Genomic DNA, 22,331 nt, shown 5'->3' on the forward strand with positions numbered 1-22,331 from the left:
GGACCTTTAGTCCAACACAGAATGTCTGGCATATATCATAAGATGGTAAATGGCACTTGCAACACAGAAATGGTGAATAAAGACACACCCATGCACAAAATCCCATAATGCAAAGTGCCACCAGAGTTCTTGTAGTGTTTTGGTGTATTTTCCCATTTCCAGTTAAGACTGTTTTATGGGTATACTTTCAGCACATGCAAATATTTCTGTGATAAGTGGAATTTATATCCATACAATGTGTATCTTGGCTTATGTTTAGATTTTAACCATTTGCACATACATCAAGTTTTCATAAGTAAACATATCTAATATACAAACAAGCCTTTCAGGGTTGCCAGTTCTCATGCATCTGGCATGACGTTTTCACTCTCACAGGAAATCAATATTACTCCATTATAAAGTTAAATTGGGGCAGTGTGGAAATCGCATAACTATTAACAAGGTAATAAAACCCTTACATACATGTAAATTTGTGTGCAGACTTGTCTCGCACTGAAAATCTCACTCCAGCCAGCTGACCAGAGTTGGCAACCCTGCTGATGATAGTAAATAGTTTATGAATGGTTTATAATCAGGTTATTAACTAGGTTGTAACACTGTAAAATATTAACTTTAAAACAGGCAGGAGTGGAAAATGAGTTGTAAGAATGAGTTGTTACTGCTTCTCACATTTGCACCTAAGTACAACATTTCCACAAATATGTTTTTTTTGTTTGTTACTTTTTTGCATATTTTGGATTTTATGAATTGTATCTCCAGGATACATTGCCTTATTAAGGTGTAAAATGGTGAACATTTTAATGTTTTATTTCATCAAGAAAAGCATCACATCATACATACTACTTGTGAGTTGATTTTATCATTTTTATCAAGGTATAGGCCTACCTTCAGTTCTACCAATGTACTACGATGTACTACAAAGTAAATAGCAACTACATAAAAAGTAATGTCAAAACAAAGGTGCAATACAATTGCTTTTTTCAACTGATTCAAAAAGGACAAGACAAATACAGTACATATGAATAACCACAATGTCTCAGTTCCTGCATCTCTCTATTAATTTTTAATGGAATTTTTGGAAGCAGTTGTGCGGCCTTTTCCCACTGACTATGCACAGATGAACATTGCATATCTCAAAGGATATAGTTGTCTGTCCATCTGGGTAGGACGTACACCTTCCCTTCTCAGTTCAAACTGGAAAGTGATCTACTGGATCATAGCAAACGTCATTCAGGGGTCTTGGAGTTGTTGGTCTTTGGATATATTTGGTGGGTACATCTTTGTCCCTTCCCTTGGAGAACCTTCCTTTCTTCGCCATGCACAAGTGTGTCTGCAACCTCCAGCCTAAAGTCTGAAGAGCTTGCTGGGATCTCTTCTATCACTTACATTCTCTGTCTCATTCCTCTGCTTGCCTTTCTATCACCATCAAATGAACTGAGATACCCTACAGAAAAATATATGGTTATACTGTCACTAATGTACATAATTGTGCATCATAATATCTTTTTTTTGCAGTGAATATTAATGTCTTCCAGTTTGAAACTAAGTTTTTAATATTTCACATTGACCAGTTTTCTGCCCTAATTTGGCATCGTATCTCAGGGGATACATACATTTCAGATGTAGTTCCACACTACAAACACAGTTAGAGGTAGATTAGACCATTTTCTCTTAATCATCATATAAAGATGTTTATAGTCATAAGTAGTTTGCTGAATGTATATTATTGTTTTATTGAAAATAACTCTGATAAATATATATTTACTTACCAGCTGGGCAGCATGTCCTGTATCATTGGTAACCATGTTGATTCTTGATTAGATTAAATGATGACAGATAAACTGAAGACTTTGATAAATGATAACTTGATTGGGCGTGAACCTTCAATCATGCTTGCAGCATTAGTCCCTCCTTATTACTGCTCAGTCTAGGCTGCAGGCCCTTCTTGATTGCTCTTCTCTTTTGTTCCTGATTATTATTGTTTTTAACCACACTCTACTTGATGAGAGCTATGCTGCTGTGCCAAATGGATGCCCATAAAAAATATCCATTTATTATGTATAAATTTCAGTTGTTTTTATGGAGAAGGGGAGAAATATCACAGTGCAAAACATATTGTGTTATCCAGCTGTGAAAATACTGGCAACATCAAAGAGCTCTACGTCAAATTTAAAGAAACATTTAGTGGTAAGACTACAAGACCAACTGCTAATATTAGCTACAGAGATCCAAAGTTAGTTAGTAAAATATTATGCCCTCTACACAAAGCTGGACAGTCACATAGTTTACCAGCATTTCAATACTACTCCTACAAATTAATGCAATACTGTACCGTACTTCAGTTTTATTTGTAGAGCTGCAAATCACATGGAAAACATACAATACTGTTTCTTCTTAAACCCTCATATAGGATAGGATAATTTCCTCATTGGTATTATTAGGCCAAACTGCATTTCGTTGTACAAGTAGTGTTACTTGTTATTTAACATTTCTAGAGGGGAAAAATGCCATGTGGAGATGCCATGTATTCTCTATCATGATTTTTACCCCAACTGCGTTCCAAAATGTACATTGTCACATCCTGCTTACTTGCCCCTCCTGTTCTCTCCCTAGCGTGGCATAACACAGTTGTCTTACCTCTTGTTCCTGTCTTTGTGTGATTCACTCCAGCTGCCTCCTGTTTCTCAGTTCTTTGTTCCCCAATTCAGTTAGTAATGTTATCTTTATATGTAGCCTGTTCCTGAACTTTCTTCCCTTGCCTTATCTGTCATCACATTTCTTTCGCAGTTGTGTTCAGCCCCATTAATATAACCCCTTTTGCTGCCTGAATTCCTGGTCCCATATCCATCCATTCTGCCCGACCATGATATATATAATTATTATTAACAACACATGTTCTGTTGCCAAATGAAAAAGTGATCTTTTGACATTTTGTGAGGGATTTTTATATTTTTCAACTGGTAACTATTACCTGTCCTACTGGGGGCACTTGATGGACTGATTGAGTGTGTTTATAGCTCTTGGGATGAAACTGTCTCTATTGCCTTAAGGTCCATGCATGAAAAGCTCTGTAGTGTTTGCCGGATGGGAGAAGTCCAAATAGACTGGTTTGGATAAGTGGGATCCATGCAAATGCTGGTAACTTATCTGAGGCAACATCCGCTATAAATGTCCTCCAGGGCTGGAAGTTGCACCCAGATGATCCCCTGTGCTCTCAAGACAACCCACTGTAGAGCTTTCCAATCAGCTGCCATGTAGCTAAGATACCATCCATCCATCTATCTTCTGCCACTTATCCGGGATTGGGTCACCAGGGCAGCAGTGTATGCAGGAATGTCCAGACCTTCCTCTCATCAGCCACCTCCTCCAACTCCTCCGGTGGAATACCAAGGCGTTCCCCAGCCAGCTGAAATATATAATCTCTCCAGCGTGTCCTGGGTCTACCCCGGGATCTCCTCCAAATTGGACATGCCTGAAACACCTTCCCAGGGTGCTACCTAGGAGGCATCCTAGGTAGATGCCCCAAACCACCTCAACTGGGTCCTTTTGATGCAGAGGAGAAGCAGCTCTATTTTGAGCTCCTCCCAGATGTCTGAGCTTCTCACCCTATCTCTAAGGCTGAGCCCAGCCACCCTGGAGAGGAAATTCATTTTGGCCACTTGTGGCCACACACAATGACTGATGACCATCTTTCTCTGCTCTCGGCAGAGCTTCATAAACTCCACATTTCAGTGTCAGCACTCTCTGAGGTACAGTATGCCAACTGGGGAGTGGCTAGATCTCTGTAAGTGGGATATTCAGGGAGTAGCTGTTGCTGTAGTGGATCGGCTCCTCCCAATGGTGTCTGATGTCACTAGTTTCAACGAGCATACAGCTGTGGCCAAAAGTTTTCAGAATAATATAAATATTCATTTTCACAATGTCTGCTGCCCCAGTTTTTATGATGGCAATTTGAATATACTCCTCAATGTTATGAAGAGTGATCAGATCAATTTCAATTAATTGCTAAGTCCCTTTCTGTAATCTTATTACAGAAACATGAAAAAAACGCTGACTAAATCCGTAACCTGGCTTCTTTTCAAAACGTCCATTGTCGGAAGTATTAAAGTTTTTAAAATTAGGTTAAATTGGCAAAAAATAAACCATATCATCTTACTTTGTTTTACCTGCATTGGGGCATGTAGTACTGCTGTCACCTGAAGATCGCTATTCACATTCTAAATAGCGCGTATTCAAATCGCATTTGCATGGTAATTTGAGGAACAACGAAAGGAGCTTCAATGAAAGGAGCCAGAAATAGTGACATGAGTTCGGTTTTTCTTATTTATTTATCCAACTGAATGTTGCAACTACACCATTTAGTCATCTCAGGGGCGTCGCTAGAGATTTTGGGCCCCATGAAAGCATATCATATTAGGCCCCGCAGTCCAAACCAATCCAGTTATTTTCCTAATTTTTTAGGGCCCCTGTCACTCAGGGGCCCTTGGAATCGTCCTAGCTTTCCTCCCCCTTACGGCGCCCCTGAGTCATCTTCATGTAAGCAAGACTATCAGATATCTGGGATCAAAACAAACTGCCAGCATTGCTTACTATGTACTTTTATAATGTGTCTGCAATTGTTCCAAACTGCATTTTGCAATGTCTATACTTTGATGTCAAATTACAAAAAATCTGACATATTTACAAAGTACACTAAGATGAAGATAAGTTTAATGCCAAAACAAATATATAAGAAATAATTTATTTGCCATGAATTAAGTTTATGATATTGAATGAAATGTGTGACCATGCCCCAGTCAGTGAAAGTGTGTTCCGTACCCCTAGACTCCAGAGTGTTAATTCCATTGGGAACTTGTGGCCAATCCTCAAGAGTCAGGTGGACAAACAAAAACCGACAAATTCCAAGCATTGATTATGCAAGAATGGGCTGTCATCAGTCAGGATTTGGCACAAAAGTTGATTGACAGCATGGCAGGGTGAATTTCAGAGGTTTCAACACTTCAAATATCGAGTCTTTGCATAAACTCAATTATTAATTGTCCATTCACACATAGTGGCAAGGGCGTTATCATGCCCTGCTCGTGCGATCCTCCTGTGTTCCACGCCCCCTCGTCACCTTGTGTGGAAGCTGGTTCGAGTTGCTGTCATTAGTCCTGTGTATTTAAGTCTGCGTTTCAGTTCGTTTCCCCAGTCCGGTCATTGTAATGTCATTCAACGTTCTTGAATGTTTCCCTGTGTACGATCCTGAAACCCTGAGTTCCTTGACTTCCTGGATTCCAGCCCAAACCACCTTTTTATGAAAATAAGAACATAAGAAATTTACAAATGAGAGATGGCCATTCGGCCCATCAAGCTTGTTTGGGGAGAACTTAACTAATAGCTCAGAGTTGTTAAAATCTTATCTAGCTCTGATTAAAGGAACCCAGGGTTTTAGCTTCCGCTACACTAGCAGGAAGACTATTCCATACTCTAACTACATGCTGTGTAAAGAAGTGCTTCCTCAAATTTGTTTCAAAATGTTCTCCTGCTAATTTCCACTTATGGCCACGAGCTCTAGTATTTAAACTAATATTGAAATAGCCATTTGGCTGAACAGCATCCAGACCCTGCTCCCTGCATGGATTACCTTACCATACAAGTCTGGTTTAATTTCATTTGCCAAGTATCATCCCAGTCGCTAATTAAATCCAGATCCAATATCATTAATGTAAATTAGGAACAATAGTGGTCCTAAAATTGAACCCTGCGGTACCCCACTATGAACGCAGGCCCACTGTGACATTGTGCCTCGCTGCTTCCTGTCAGTTAACCAGTTTTCGATCCAAGCTGCTACAGTTCCTAAAATCCCTGCAGCTTTGAGCTTAAGCAAAAGCTGTTTGTGGGGAACAACATCAAAGGTCTTCTGGAAATCTAAGTAGATCACATCGCAGGCCTTTTTGCGATCGATTTCACTTGTAGCTTTCTCAAAGAAAGCTAGATTCATTAAACAGGATTTACAGTCTACAGACAGAGTTAAAAAATGACATTAGGCTATCCAAGAGGGATGTAGAAAGAAAAATTGCAGGCTAAGCATAACAGTAAAGGTTTCTTCCAATATTTTAACTCCAAGAGAGCACTAAAAGCTGAAATCACTAATTTGCAGGATAGTAAGGGACTTATAATTCATAATGAAATTGATATAGTAAATGAATTTAATGATTATTTTTCAAGGGTGTTCACAATGGAGAACACAAGTAACTTACCACCAATTAATACGAATACAGCATCGTCTATGACCAATATATGTATAACTGAGGTTGATGTGTGAGGATAGTAAGGGTCTTATAATTGAAAACGACATTGATATAGTAAATGAGGTCAATGATAGTTTTGCACGGGTATTCACTGTTGAGGACACTAGTAACTTACCAGTTCTTATTACTAATCCAGCATCGTCTATAACTAATATATATATAACTGAAGCTGATGTTGTGCAAAGCCTAGCTAAACTCAAAATAAATAAATCGCAGGGGCCTGATGGCATCTTACTGTACCTATAGTTTTAAAAGAGATGAGGGATATTATTAGCCAACCTATAACTTTAATATTCCAGAAATTGTTATCTGCGGGTGTGGTACCATCAGATTGGAAGCATGCTAATATAACACCCATATTCAAAAAAGGGGATAGAAGTAATCCAGCAAACTATAGGCCAATCAGTTTAACTAGCATTACTGGAAAAATAATGGAAGCTATAATTCAAGTGAAAATGGTAGATTACCTAGATGCAAATAACATTATAAAGGATAGCCAACATGGATTTAGGAGAGGTAGATCCTGCTTAACGAATCTACTTGAGTTCTTTGAGGAAGCTACAAGTGAAATTGATCACAAAAAGGCCTATGATGTGATTTACTTAGATTTCCAGAAGTAGCGAGTAGTTATTGGAGGAACAATGTCACAGTGGGCCTCCGTTCATAGTGGGGTACCGCAGGGTTCAATTTTAGGACCACTATTGTTCCTAATTTACATTAATGATATTGACACAAATACATACAGTAAACTGGTTAAATTTGCAGACGACACCAAGGTGGGCGGTGTAGCAGATACTGATCTAGCAGCAGAGAGGCTTCAAAGGGATCTGGATTTAATTAGCGAATGGGCTGATACTTGGCAGATGAAATTTAACACAGATAAATGTAAGGTAATCCATGCAGGGAGCAGAAATATAAAGTACAGATATTTTATGGGTTCCACTGAAATAAAGGTAGCTGATTACGAGAAAGATCTCGGTATGTATGTTGATGCTTCCATGTCCCACTCTCGCCAGTGTGGGGAAGCAATAAAAAAGGCCAATAGAATGTTGGGTTATATCTCTAGGTGTGTGGCGTTTAAGTCAAGGGAGGTGATGTTACACTTATATAATTCCTTGGTAAGACCCCACCTAGAATTCTGTGTGCAGGTTTGGTCACCATACCTCAAGAAGGATATTGCTGCCTTAGAAAAGGTGCAATGAAGAGCTACGAGAATGATTCCTGGTCTTAGAGGAATGTCTTATGAGGAGAGCTTAGCGGAACTGAATCTGTTTAGCCTTGAGCAAAGGAGACTAAGGGGGGATATGATTCAGGTCTATAAGATTCTAACGGGTCTGGATGCTGTTCAGCCAAATTACTATTTCAATATTAGTCTAAATACTAGAACTCGTGGCCATAAGTGGAAATTAGCGGGAGAACATTTTAAAACAAATTTGAGGAAGCACTTCTTTACACAGCGTGTAGTTAGAGTATGGAATAGTCTTCCGGGTAGTGTAGTGGAAGCTAAAACCATGAGTTCCTTTAATCAGAGCTAGATAAGATTTTAACAACTCTGAGCTATTAGTTAAGTTCTCCCCAAACGAGCTTGTGGGCCGAATGGCCTCCTATCGTTTGTAAATTTCTTATGTTCTTATGTCAGTATAACTTGCGTTCCAGCAACACTGAACTATTAAACACTTATCAAAAATGTTAACCTGGCTGGCGCACACCTTAACATTAGCCGTTTATCTATAAGCAGTTAGTCAACAAACTTGTTAGCCATATGTTATTATTAACCCTCTGGGGTTGATGGCATCATCGGAGATGCCGCGTATCTTTCTTGTGTATTTCAGTTCATAACTTGCCGAAATCTTATTGTTGCTGCATGAAAAATGCTGACTAAATCCGTAATCTGTCTTCTTTTCAAAACGTCCATTTTCTGAAGTATTAAAGTTTTTAAAACTACGTTAAATCGGCAAAAAAGTAAACCATGTCACCTTACTTTGTTTTACCTGCATTGGGGGCGTGTAGTGCCGCCCTCACCTGAAGATCGCTATTCGCATTCTAAATAGCCGCATTACCGCATATTAAAATTGCATTCGCATGGTAATTTTATGAACTACGCAACGGTGAAACACAATCCAGATACCATAAAAAGGTGGGAGGGATGTAGCCAAGTGTGAATGGCTCATGCATACACATGAAGTTGCTACATATTCAATAACAGGAGACCTGGGGGCTGTTCCACGAAGCGAGCTAACCTCAAAAGCCAGGATTATTTTGACAATCCCGGCTTAATTTTTCCAAATTCGGTTCCACAAACGAGGCTAACCTGAAGCTCCACTTAGTTACTATGTCAGCATATGCTCTTGGACAAGCCTGCTCCGTGGCAGGTTAGCTGTGAAGCTTAGCTTAGCTTGATGAATATGATTGGACAAGCCATGTGATGTCACAGCACGACATTCTGCGGGGCTGGGATTATTCTGCTGCTGTTATCTCCCTCTTTCACACACATCGACCCTCCAATATAAAATTATTACAGATTACATGCAGGCGATTCCAATTACTCAGAAGGTATAAAATGACAAGGAGTGCATTGAAGGCTTTTACATGAATAACCATGGCATGCCCGTTTATTCATAATCCAGTTGATGAGGGAGCGCGGGTCATTCATAGAGCTTTAAGGCAACAGGTTTGTACGAGCAATTTGTACGAGCGCTATAGATTTAGTAGACGCAGTATTACATATTTGTGTCAGTTATTGGAACCTTACATTTCTAAGAACACACGTTGCTCTAAAGCCCTTATGGTTGCACAGTCATTGTGTATCACTTTGCGTTACTTTGCCAGTGGTTCATTTCTGTACAGTGTGGGGGATGGTGAACATTTAAGCAAAGCTACAGTGTTCCGTGAAATCAGGAAGGTTTACATTCCTTTAAAGTCCTTTTTAAATATATTCATTACCTTTCCTGGCCACAGAGGCATTCTTGGCATTAAGGAAACTTTCTTTGGAATTAATGGTGCTGAATCTTTAAACATCTAGTCCAGGGTTCTTCAACTCTGGACCTCGATTCCAAATCCAGGCCGTGTTTTCAGTTCTCCCAGGTAGTTATTTAATAATTACTGATTCTGATTGGGCAGAGGCTTCACACCTGACTGACAGGTAAAAGAAGGCTGGAAAACCAGTAGTGCTCGGACCTCGAGTTGAATAACCCTGATCTAGTCATTTACAACACATAAATCATTACCTGTACACAGCAAATACTGCATGGGTTTATAAGGAAGAGACAAATGTTATTCGCTGCAAAATAGTTTCAAGTTCATATCGCTAGCATTTCTGAGCAAACAGAAATTGTTTCCTCATCCTCCTGTGTCATGGATGGCCCTGCGATCTGCAAAAAGGGAACATTTGTTGGTTACATTTATTTACCATGGCCACAATGCAATCAAATTCAACTTTTATTTGTCACATACAAAGTATGACATTCAGTGGTATGCTTATTGCTGTACAATGCCTGACCATAAGTGTTAGAGCCAAATTATAGGAAAATATTTTTTGAATATTTTTGTTAATATTTTGAATCTGAATATTGTTTAATGCATGCTTAATAATAGGTAATCTGTCATAATTGAAAATGTGGAAATTTAGGCAGCATTATTGATGCTGAATTTCTATTGGTCAGTAGGTGGATTCTATGCTGGGCACGTGACAGAGGTTTTTTTTTATAGAAAAAGGGACATATGCGCAGCTTGGAAGCATATAGCTTTTTGACCGTAAGTCCTCATCCGTTATCGCTCTTCTGTGATTGTATTGGAAATATTTAAACTTATTCACGGCTGGAAGTGAACCTGTTGATGACAACCTTTCGAAAATAAAAGAGCTCAACGGTTACAAGGATTTGGAGTTAGTGAGTAAGCTTGTTAATGAAGTGGATGTTAGAATGGATGTGGATACGAGTCAAAAAATCACTAGTCTGCTCATATGAAGAAGTGGTTAGATTTATTTAAGTAAAACGCAGAAAATTTGCCACTACAATAAGTATTAACATTTTTTTAACTAAAAATTTAACTATTTCCATTAGAAGCGGGACTTAACTTACAGAATTAACTTAAGTGAACAAAAACCACAATACATGACAGAATTAGCAGCAGATGAAGGCATTGGACTGATAAACATTAAATATAAAATCCACAGTTATTGCAGCGTATTAAAGTATATGATTAAATACAATACAACAGATTTTAATGACTGTGGTTCAGGATCCAAGAGGGTCAAGACACCATCCACTACTGTAATACATTATAATATTTGTTTAAGACATTTAACAGAAAGCAAGGCAGAGAGGGGAAACAGAGTAAAGACCTACCATATTTTTCGGACCATATGACGCACTTTTTCTCCCCCAAAAGTGTGTGGAGTTTGCATGTTCTCCCCATGTCATCGTGGGGGTACTCCAGTTTCCCCCCACAGTCCAAAGACGTGCTGAAGCTACTTGGAGTTGCTAAATTGCCCTTAGGTGTGCATGTGTGAGTGAATGGTGTGTGAGTGTGCCCTGCGATGGGCTGGCCCCCTGTCCAGGGTTGTTCCCTGCCTCGTGCCCATTGCTTCCGTGATAGGCTCCGGACGACCCAGTAGGATAAGCAGGTTGGGCAGTGGATGGATGGACAAAGGTTACTTAAATCATGTTCTTACGCATTTAACCTGTTAGCTATTTTCTGCCATGCAGCCTCACGAGATTTGATGATGCAGCTCGTGTTCCCCTTTCTGGTTATTATGTCTTTGTAGTCCTCATAGGCTTCTCATTGGCTTCCACAAAATGTCAAAAAACAGGGCGCAATTTTTCACGCAATCTGAGCAGGACCTTTTATTAGAGGTGTATGATGAATTCAAAGATTTAATATGTACTAAATGACAAATTAAATGTGTAAGTAGCTTTTAGTTATTGTATTTATCACTTGAATGTAGTATTACGTTTCCAATGTTTCATTATTATTTTATTGTCATAATTACAGATAAAATACAAGCACAATCATGCAGGACATGGGAACAAGTTAAAGTGAAGTACAAAAATATACTTCAAACTGATAAACACGACATTTCATTCATATACGTGTGTGTGTTAATTTTATGTATATGAAATGTAGGAAATCTTTCATATTTATAAAACATTCCTTTTGAAGCTAATAAGAAGAAGGCAGACAAAACCTTTGGAAATTCTGGGTAATAAGAATATTAGTGTGATTTTTAAATTCTTTATAGAACTGTAATTTTATTGCGTATACATTACCTGCAGTGGCATAAAACACCTCTTTAATTGCCTGCACTTGCAGGTGTCCAGGAAAAACAATTGCGAATTGTCTGGCAAACATAGTTGGACTTCTACTGTACGGAGCTAATAAATCTTTAAAATATAAAATTTCATCTTGGCTGAAGCGATATTTTTTTAAAAGAATATCATCCAGCAACAATAAAGGATCTTACCGATCGCGCAAAACCCTCTCAATTTGAAATTTCCTTCTTATTATTTGTGCACTGATTGCAATTGCTCGCTCATCCATGAATGGTGAAGCCATGACTGAACAGATTTACATGCACGGACACTGATTAAGTGTGTAAGCTAATTCTTGTTTACATAGAACTGCTCCAAGCATGTTTGAGGATTTGGATATGCTGCTATGACAACACATCCAGCAAGAGTTTCGAAAAATCGACAGATCCAGGGTCATGCCAAATCGTCAACAATTACATCCGGCTAAACGAGTAATCCACGTATGAAAAATACCCCCCAGATATCTGGGATGAAAACAAACTGGCACCATTATACCTAAATATGTTTTTTTTTAGCATTTAAACACAAAATGAACCGGATAAAACAAGAAGAGCATATACTGTACTAAACACATCTAAGCACATTTATCAAAACAGTAATTTGTAAAGTAAGAAAATGCTCAGATTGAGCTCTAGGTAAAATTTTTTTCGAACTGGTTGGTTCGACTTTTAAGAAATTCAAGTTTTAATGGGTTTGAGAACTGAGGTACCACTGTATAAGAAATAATTTATTTGCCATGAATTAAGTCTATGATATTGAAAGAAATGTGTGATCATGCCCCAGTCAGTGAATGTGTGTTCCCTAGACCCCAGAGAGTTAAGGTAGCAGATAGGTGTCCTGTAGAATGTGGTAAATGCCCAGTCATGCTTTAAAAAAAATACTGTCGTACACTGTGAAACTGATATAACTTTGAAAAATACCGTGATATAAATACCAGCTCTATTCTCAGTAACTGGAGAAGTCTCGTTTTATGCCTAAGAATTCTACCATCAACCGTATCCTTGCACTGAGGGTTTTCGTCGAGTGCAAGCGTGAATATTGGCAGAGGTTCTTTGCAGCCTTTGTTGATTTTTGTAAAGAGGTCGGCTCAGTTGATCAAGTTGCCTTGTGGGACATTCTGAGACTTCACGGGATCCCCCAAAGTTACTGGATGTCATGGCCGGCCTGTACACAGGTACTGTGAGTGCTGTGCATAGTGGATCGAGAACCTCTGCGTCCTTCCGAGTTGATTCTGGAGGTTTGCCAGGGGTATGTTCTTGCTCCTACTCGCTTGTATGGACTGGGTGTTAGGCAGGGTCATGGGGTCAGGCAGCTGTGGGGTATTGGTGAAGAAAGATCTTGACTTTGCTGATGATGCTGTGATCTTAGCGGCGTCAATGGAGGCTGTGATTGGGGCTCTCAAGAGACTGAGCGAGGAGTCTCGGATTGCGGGTGTCCTGGATAAAGATCAAGATCCAGGCATTTAATGACTTCTTAGGCACAGCCATCAATAGTGTGTCTGTCTGCGGGGAGAATATTGACCTTGTAGAGAAATTTACCTACCTCAGCAGCGACATTCATGTCTCTGCTTACTCTTCCTATGAAGTCAGCAGGTGGATTGGAAGAGCATGGGGGGTCGTGAGGTCACTGATAAGGATTATGTGCCGCTCCCGATATTTTTGCAAGAGGACGAACGTCCAAGTCTTTAGAGTCCTGGGGCCAGTTGCACAAAACACCTTAAGTTAAGATTTTCCTTAAAGTCCGAGTTAAGGTCTCCTTAAAATAAAGTCGGTTGCACAAAACACCCTTAAGTCTCTACCTTAAGGTTTCCTTAATTTTTTCTCTTAAGTATTTAAGTTTTTCTCCTTATCTTGGTCTTATATTTAAGGAATCCCTTAACGGTTGCACAAAACACCTTAGCAACCAAACTAAGGAAAAAAAATTAAGGTACCTCTAACCTTACCTTAACTGCGAGATGGCGGAGTTTATGCTAATAGATAACGAAAATGAATGCATCCCAAAAAGAGTGTTCCGTGACCAGGAGAATCCCTTAGATACGCTCAATGATGAGCAATTGATTTTGCTGTATAAATTTGACCGGCAGTCAATTTATGATTTGTCCGACCGTCTACAGTTGGATCACTCCACAAACTGAAGCTGTGCTCTCCCAGCTGCTTTGCAATTAATGATCGCTCTGCGGTTTTATGCTACGGGCTCGTTCCAGGCTGTAATAGGCGATGTATTTCATGTTCACAAATCAACGGTGTGCCGCGTCATTCACCGAATTTCAAACGCCATTGCCGGTCTTTTGAATACCGTGGTGAAATTCCCCTCAAAACCTGAAGAGGATGAAATAGCAACAAACTTTTTTAATGTAGCCAGCCTCCCAAGAGTGTGCGGGGTGATAGATGGGACCCACATCAGGATTCAAGCTCCGGTACAACACGAAGATCAGTTTATTAACAGAAAAAATCAATATTCAATCAATGTACAGTTAGTCTGCAATCATGAAAATAAAATAGGCTAACTAACGTTGTAGCACAATGGCCTGGCAGTACCCATGACGCTCGAATATTGGATGAGAGCATCCTCGCAAGGGAATTTGAGGAAGGGAGGCACAAAGGCATCCTCCTTGGGGACAGTGGTTATCCGTGTCGTTCATGGCTAATGACACCATTCAGAAATCCTGCCAACAGTTCTCAGGCAAGTATAGTCTAAGTATCCAAATTGTAAAATAGACCTACCTTGTTCAGCTGCATGTTTTACCTTAATTTACAATTTATTCAATGTGATTGATAATAATCGATAGTACCATGTGGTCCCCTCCCTCTTTCTAACAGGAGAGCTACAATTTTAGCTTGTGTAAAACACGGGCAATTATTGAGCGGGTCAACGGGCAGCTAAAACGACGCTTCCACTGCCTACATGGCGAGCTTCGTGTGGATCCAGGCAGAGCATGCAGGATTATTCTAGCATGTGTAGTTCTGTTCAATTTATCTAAGGGCAGTGAAGTAGAGGAGGATGAGCAGCAGGAGAACACTGAAGATGTGGAGGAGGATGGGGAGGAAGGAGTTGAAAACAGTGGATACACCGTGCGAGAGACGATAGTACAGAATTTCTTTAGCTATAAAGAATAATAGCTAGGCTATAAATAAAGAATGATTTGACAAATTACCGTAATTAAATTATTTTATTTCTCATTGAAAGAGTATGAATAATTGTAAATAGTTATGTTATAGATGTATAAATATGATTTAGAAATAAGTACAGGTATTATATAAATTTTAATGACTTTTATTAAGTGTACACGTCGCTATAGCTATCTATTCTTCTAGGGACGTTACAGTAAATGTAATTGATTCTTCGGTTAGCTTGCTTATTTTGTGTTGCAATAAAATATTGTTCATTTGCAAATTGTTTTTTTCTACGAGCAAGTTTTCAATTTCAAGCTCTAATTTCTTTTTTTGGAGAAGCAAAACCTCCTTTTGGAGTGCCAGAACAGCTACACCGTCTTCTTTCCCGCTGTTTCTGTAATACAAAAAAGAGCAAAGTATTAATAGAACTAGCGATGTGCAAAAATATTACACAGGAGTCATAATGTCACGCCCAGCTCCGTACGATCCTCGTGTGTGCCACGCCCACCTCGTTATCCCGTGTTTCTACCTGATTGTTCTCACCTGTCTCTTGTTAATACCAGCTAGTCTTCTGTATTTAGTCCTCGTCAGAGTCAGTCTTCCCCAGACTTGTCATTGATGTTTGCTTCTACCCCGTGTTGTTGCCTGTTTCCCTATTAAATCCCCGTTTTACCCGACTTCCTGGCTCCACTCCCTTGCTTGCCCGTTCGCCTACCGACGATCGTGACACATAACTTGCAATTTTTTTTATTAAGTATAAACTTTAACTGCACTGCGATAAGAAATATAATTGAATACTGTGTGAGACTGAAAATGCTTATTATACAGTATGATTGGATTGAAATTTAGTGCTGTATTTTTTCTGTGTAATTGATCCGGGAAAAGGTAGCACGGCATACCAAAAACTTACCTTGACACCCCCGGTGTCTTTGGAGGGTTAGCTGGGCTGCGAGGCATGACAATCGATGTACTTGCAGCCGCAACGTCATATTCTTCCGTCATTAACTCATCTGGCTCACTGAACAAGGTTTTACTAGTTAAATATATAGTCATGACATTAACCCTAATGTCATTAATTAGGCTTAACCTGAAGAATGTTACCCTTCCAAATGACCACAGCTCTCCCCTCCGCCAGTTATTCCAACCACTGTAGGTGAGTCACGACCAATTATGTCCGCTACCATCGCTGCCTCATTTGAAAGAGGTTTTGGAGGTGGACCTCCACCTTCAAAATGACATTTTGTATAGAATAAATTCTGGTAATGATTTTTTTTTCTTCTAGCACAATAGGTTGCAGTCTAAACGCGAGTGTCAAAGAACGTTAAGCCTGTTTCACGTTCAGCCTAGCTTGCTAACTAACCATAGCATATAACGATATAGAACCAGTACAGTCTACTTTATATCTATACCTTAAATACTTTAATGTGTAATAACTTGTTGAAAGAAGATGAGCAACTTATGTACAGCAATAAAGACTAACATTAACAGTTCCCTCAAGTCATGTTAGTCATTCAACCTATCCGAAGTTGTAAGTTAACGTCAACTAGTAAGATCGAGTTCTTACCAGTTTTGTTACATTCTCTCCTGTATTTAGTGATCTCTTTTTTGGCCAGAACAGATAAGTTGTCGTATTTTTTTTGCACCTCTTGTATGGACCTTTTCACCAGACTTCTTGAATTAATTTTCATTACAATTTCCTCCCACATTCTTTGTTTTCTCTTTGCTGTTATTTGCGGATCAAATTTACTTTTTAGTATGTTCTTTCTTTTATTGAATTCTTCCAAAAGTATTATCTTTTCCTCCTCTGACCAATTTGGCTGTCTTGTTTTCTTTTCTCCCATTTTTTTTCTTACTTTGTGAGTAACTTTACTTGTGAGGCGATAACAGGTATCACAAGTAAGCGCGAGTGCAAAGATATGAACAGTCTCCATGGAAACGGGACAATTTTACTGCTGTAAAACGTCTTTCAATGTTGTAAATCCCTTAATGTTTTTCCTTAACTAAGGAAACCTTTTAAGGGGTTCTGTGCGACACCCTTAAATAAATCCCTTAGCTAAGGAGAAATTAAACCTTAAGTGTCATACTTAAGGGGAAAACTTAAGGTGTTTTGTGCAACCGGCCCCTGGTGCTCCCTGTGTTGCTGTATGGCTGTGAGACATGAACGCTATCCAGTGAGCTGAGACAAAGACTGCGGTACTGTGTCTCTTCGGAGAATCCTTAGTTTGACTTTGTGTCAAATGAGCAGTTGCTAGAGGAGTTCTGAATGAGGCACATTACACACATTGTGAGGGAGGACCCAAGCAACTGGACCAGGCTGAGGGGACACCCACGTAACCCCTGTTGTGGCAGATGGATGGACATTTCTGAAGTGTGGGACTGGACCATGTGATTGCCTGGGGGGTCATCGCCAGAATCCCAAGGAGTTTCGCTGTGCATGCTCCCCAACCTGACCTGACCTGATTAGTGGTGAATGCAAGTATACAGTCGTGAGTGAAGAGGGAGTAGAGGATGGGGCTCAGTACACAACCTTGCAGTGTACTTGTGTTCAGGGTTATGATGGAGGAGAAATGGACGCCCAGCCATTTCACCTGATGGAGCTCCGACAGGATGCTGAAGCCCAGCTGGTACAGTTTATGGATGACGCAAACTGGTCTAGATGAAGTCTGGTTCCAACTGTAGACGAGGCCTGGTATTTATTTCATAAGCTTTTTAGGGCTGTTGTTGATAAGCATGCTCCTATGAAAAGATTCACAGTAATGGATCGACATAGCCCTTGGCTTACCCCTGAGCTCACTGTGCTTCTCCAACAAAAAAATATTTTATGGCGCAAGGCAAGATACTCTAGATCCCCAGCAGATATTTTGATTTTTAAGCAATTTAGAAACAAATCTTTACAAGCCGTTCGCAAGGCTAAAACGAATTATTTCAAGAAGCAGTTCTCTCTGAGTAGCTCTAATCCTAAAACAGTCTGGCATACGATAAAGGAGATGGAAAATAAACCATCTTGTAAGCTACCTCCTTCACTCCATTTCGAGAACATTGTAGTATCAGACAAGAAGCGTATGTTGGAGCTTTTTAATAAGCATTTCATAACTTCTGGTCTAACCCCTGAATCAGCTAATTCTGTCTCATCACCAATAAATTCTATTAGTTTCTCTAATGTATCTCCTTCAACTCTCCCTCATCCTATACTACCTCCACCCTCTACCCATAGTTTCATTTTGCGGGCTTTCTCAGAGGATGAGGTCCTGGATGAATTGCTCAGGCTTAGACCCCAATAAATCTGCAGGGTCTGATGAGGTGGATCCTATCTTTTTTAAAATTTCTGCCTCTATCATTGCTGCTCGTATCACACATATATTCACAGACAGATCCCAACTGTTATAGGCCTATTTCTGTCTTGCCATGTATTTCTAAGGTTTTGGAAAAACTTGTAAATGGTCAACTCACTGAATACTTGAAAGCACACAACATTCTATCAACTGTTCAATCAGGATTCAGAACTGCTTATGGGTGTATAACAGCAACTCTTAAAGTCTTAAATGATATTTACTCTTCTTTGGATTCTAAATTGTACTGTGCTGCCATTTTCATTGATTTGGCCAAAGCCTTTGACTCTGTGAATCATAAATGTCTCATTGATAGGCTTTATGATATTGGCATTTCTGATAAAACCTTGTCTTGGTTTTCAAATTATCTTAGTGATAGAGTGCAGTCTGTGAAATCTGAACAATTCCTTTCCCAGCCTCTCCCAGTCTCCAATGGCGTCCCACAGGGATCAATACTTGGTCCAACACTTTTTTCCATTTATATTAATACTGTAGCAAACTTGGTTACAGATTCATCTATTCAACTTTATGCCGACGATACAATTCTTTACTCTATAGGTCCTTCCCCTGCTATAGTCTCTCAACAACTACAACATAGTTTTAGCAGATTGCAACAGACTCTTTCCAAACTGCATCTCCAGCTAAATACCTTCAAAACTAAAGTCATGTGGTTCGGTAAAAAAAGCCATGTTCCATCAAACTCTCCAAGTATCCGTTCCCTCGATGGGACACCTTCGGACCAGATTACCGAATATAAATATCTGGGAATTTGGCTAGACAACACTCTGTCATTCTCAAAACACATAGATAACTTGAAGTCTTTGTAAGAAAAACATTGGTACAAATTACCATTCTCCCCATGTTTGATTATGGTGATGTTCTTTATAGATCAGCATCTAAAGGCCTGCTTCAAAAGCTTGATGTTCTCTACCATTCTGCCGGTTCATAACTAATGCTCCTTTAAAAACTCATCACTGTACTCTGTATTCTTCTCTCAATTGGTCATCTTTGTATACCCGCCGTAAAATCCACTGGTTTATGGTCATTTACAAAACTCCCCTTGGTTTGTCCCCCCCTTATTTACACTCTACTTCCACTGGGTATAACACTCGTTCTGCTAATCTAATTCTGCTGACAGTCCCTAAGGCTACTTCTGCACTTGGTCTGTTGTCTTTCCGGAATGCTGCTGCTAGAGACTGGAATGATCTGCAGAAAACGCTAAAACTGAACATTCTCATTCCAAAGTCTGCTTTCCAATCCCGGATCTCAACTCACTTTAACGACGTGTGCTGTTGCTATTTAGATTAGACTAGCTGCTTTTATTTATTGCTGCTCCTTGTTTATTTAATGTTTATGTCATGTTTGCAAATGTGTAACTTATTTACTGTTTCTTTTAATTTTCTTATTTTCTTTCAAAAGGCTCTGCCTTTTGCCAGGCCACAGTTGGAAATAAGAAACCCGTTCTTAATCTGTCTTGCCTGGTTAAATAAAGGTAAATAAAAAATAAAAATAAAATGAAAAATACCCTCAGAAACCTTGGACGGTCTACTTTTGAAATATATAAAGGTAGAATCTAAATATATTTTTATAGCCTCGTGATATGAATAAAAAGAACAAGAGTGACTGACTTAAGCGTTTGCGTCTCGAAACAGTTCTCATCGCCCGCCCACTTGCAAATCACGCTATTCGCATGATAATAACATGATAATCTGACAGTTGGTATTGGGTAAAGAAATATATGCATATGCCCATTGTGACTCAAATAAACAAGAGAACATGTCTGGGTAGTGTTTACACTGATTGGCTACAACATGGCACACACATACGTCTCTGCTTCTGAAGCTTTGCGCCAGCATTGCCCCTTTCAGCAGCGAATCTCATACCTGTGTTCCTTTCAGCGTTGTTCATTCGCATGCGAATGCGGTTTGAATATGCGGTAATGCAGCTATTTAGAACGTGAATAGCGATCTTCAGGTGAGAGCGGTACTACACGCCCCCGATGCAGGTAATACAAAGAAAGGTGACATGGTTTACTTTTTTGCCTATTTACCCTAATTTTAAAAACTTTAAATACTTCCGACAATGGACATTTTGAAAAGCAGATTACGGATTTAGTCAGTGTTTTTTTTTTTTTAATGATTCTACATAAAGATTTCAGCGAGATATAAACTGAAATACACGAGAAAGAGACGATGCCCTCGTCCCCAGAGGGTTAATAATAGTGAATTATTTTATTTCCGTTAACTCTGCATAGGCACTGCATCATATTTATCGTTTTCTATAGTGACTGCTCACAGTTTTTCATTTGTTATTCCATCTACCAATAAACTGTGAAAAGGATTTTATTGTTGCTACTTTTCTTGCGTTTCAAACTGCCAAAGTGATGAGTGTGGGGTGCAGTGACATTCTATGAGGGGCTGTTTACAAAATATTTCAGACGTTTGTTATACAAACACATTTGAAATATTTGAAAATGTCAAGGCATGTCAGACTACCTTGAAAGTGGCTGAGAGGCCTCAGACTCCCAAGGGTTAAAATAGAAGATATATTGTGTCCCTAGCATTACACAAAAATTATAAACTGGTAAGTGGTCGCAAAGAGGATTCTTTTTACTGTCTTGCCTGTATCTTTCATTTGGACTTGGACTCAAACCTCTTTGGACTCAGTCTTGACTTGGACTCAAACCTCTTTGGAGTTAGTCTTGACTCGGTATTGACTTGTCCTAGTCTTGATAAAGGTGGTCTTGATTACAGCTCTGCTATGGGTTAATAAGTAAATGTAAAAAATACATTTGTAGTGATGTCCTGATGTAATTAGGACAATTGAATGCACTGCCATTGCGATATAGGCATCTTAAATCAAATCAGCAATACAGCAATAAATGCAGACAATGAAATGAGTGTTACTAAGTTAACCCGCTCGGGTCGAGTGCATTGTCAGCGATGCAGCGTACTTTTCGCGTCTATTTCTGTTTATATCTCGCTGAAATCTTAATGTAGAATCATGAAAAAATGTAGGCTGAATCCGTAATCTGTCTTTTTTTCAAAATGTCTATTGTCGGAAGTTTTAAAGTTTTTAAAATTAGGTTAAATCGGCAAAAAAGTAAACCATGTCATCTTACTTTGTTTTACCTGCATCGGGGGCGTGTAGTGCCGCTCTCACCCGAAGATCGCTATTCGATTTTCATGTACTGTTCTGTAACCATTTATTTGGTGGTGGGGTAGAATTGCAGATGTGTTGATCTTTGATGCCATCTACTAGTAGTTTGGGAATTAGCAGCCATGTCTGTTGGTGTGTCTGTCTTTTAATGATGTCATCAGCAAGTGTCCTCGGTTGTTCGGATGAGCAAGCATTGTTTCTCCCATGTTTTCAGCTACTCTAATCTTCATGCCAGTTTTAGGAGGCATCGTTGGTATGTCATTTACTTTACAATGCATATTTGTGTTAATTTGAAGCATTACCCAAAAGCGTTTGACATGAATGTTTCTAAAAGGAACTAATTAGGAAAATGTTGGTGAACGTAAATTATAAGTAATGTAAAGGTGAAAACTAATCATTGTTTATATGCTTCTAATGGCGTCATATGTTTATTTTTTAGTTTTACCCTACTTCAAATGGCTACGATAAAGAGTGAACACGGGATCACTTGTCTGCGTGGTTTCTTTGGAGAGGAGTTATTCTAGCAAGGCGTTGGAGGTAGAGGACAGCATATGTACTACATCAGTAATCTTCCACCTACTCTGGCACAATGACGCTTAATAGTGCATTCCCCATTTCCCTGATACTGCAAGCCCTATCTATTTACATTAAGTTTACCTTTAATAATGGCCATCAATAATACAATGTTTGATTTCAATTCATGTACCTAAAGTCAGTTTTGGAGGCTGACAATCGGTCTGCTGAGGCTCCCCCTGCAGGTGGTGGGCCCACAGAAGGGCGGACCCATTGTATTTCTTCGTATTATGCCTGGCCAAGCGCCATGGGTGGAAGCCTGGCCAGCAGGCACTCGCCCTTGATCTTCAGCCTCAGGCCTGGCTCCAGGGTGAGGCCCCGGTCTCCCCAATCCAAACGTGGTAACATGGTCCTTCATTGTAATTGTTATGGAAGTCTGTTTGAACCACACTTAGTCTAGCTGCTCACCTAGGATCAATTTGCCTTGGGAGACCCTACCAGGTACAATTGCCCCCAACAACATAGCTCCTAGGATCATGGAGGCACACAACCCCCCCCCCCACCATGATAAAGTGGTGATTCATGAAGGGGCTTCACCAATGCTATTTACAGCAG

At 39.5% G+C, this 22,331-nt stretch overlaps 1 protein-coding gene and 1 long non-coding RNA gene across 9 annotated transcripts in view; one reads left to right on the forward strand and one right to left on the reverse strand.

Annotated features, from left to right (window-relative positions):
* The window catches only part of csf1a (colony stimulating factor 1a (macrophage)), a 129,758-nt gene that overhangs the window by 30,045 nt on the left and 77,382 nt on the right, over positions 1 to 22,331 (forward strand). The gene's annotated exons all lie outside the window — the stretch shown is intronic.
* On the reverse strand, positions 14,800 to 16,502 carry LOC140592218 (uncharacterized). Of its 2 annotated transcripts, XR_011992501.1 has the most exons (4): positions 16,280 to 16,502; positions 15,817 to 15,940; positions 15,626 to 15,733; positions 14,800 to 15,109 (listed from the first exon to the last, which is right to left on the reverse strand). It is a non-coding gene; the product is annotated as an uncharacterized lncRNA (long non-coding RNA). The 2 variants fall into 2 exon arrangements; XR_011992500.1 differs by lacking the exon at positions 16,280 to 16,502 and having other exon boundaries at positions 15,817 to 16,251.

This window comes from Paramormyrops kingsleyae, chromosome 8 (assembly GCF_048594095.1).
Source record: "Paramormyrops kingsleyae isolate MSU_618 chromosome 8, PKINGS_0.4, whole genome shotgun sequence".
NCBI lineage: Eukaryota > Metazoa > Chordata > Actinopteri > Osteoglossiformes > Mormyridae > Paramormyrops > Paramormyrops kingsleyae.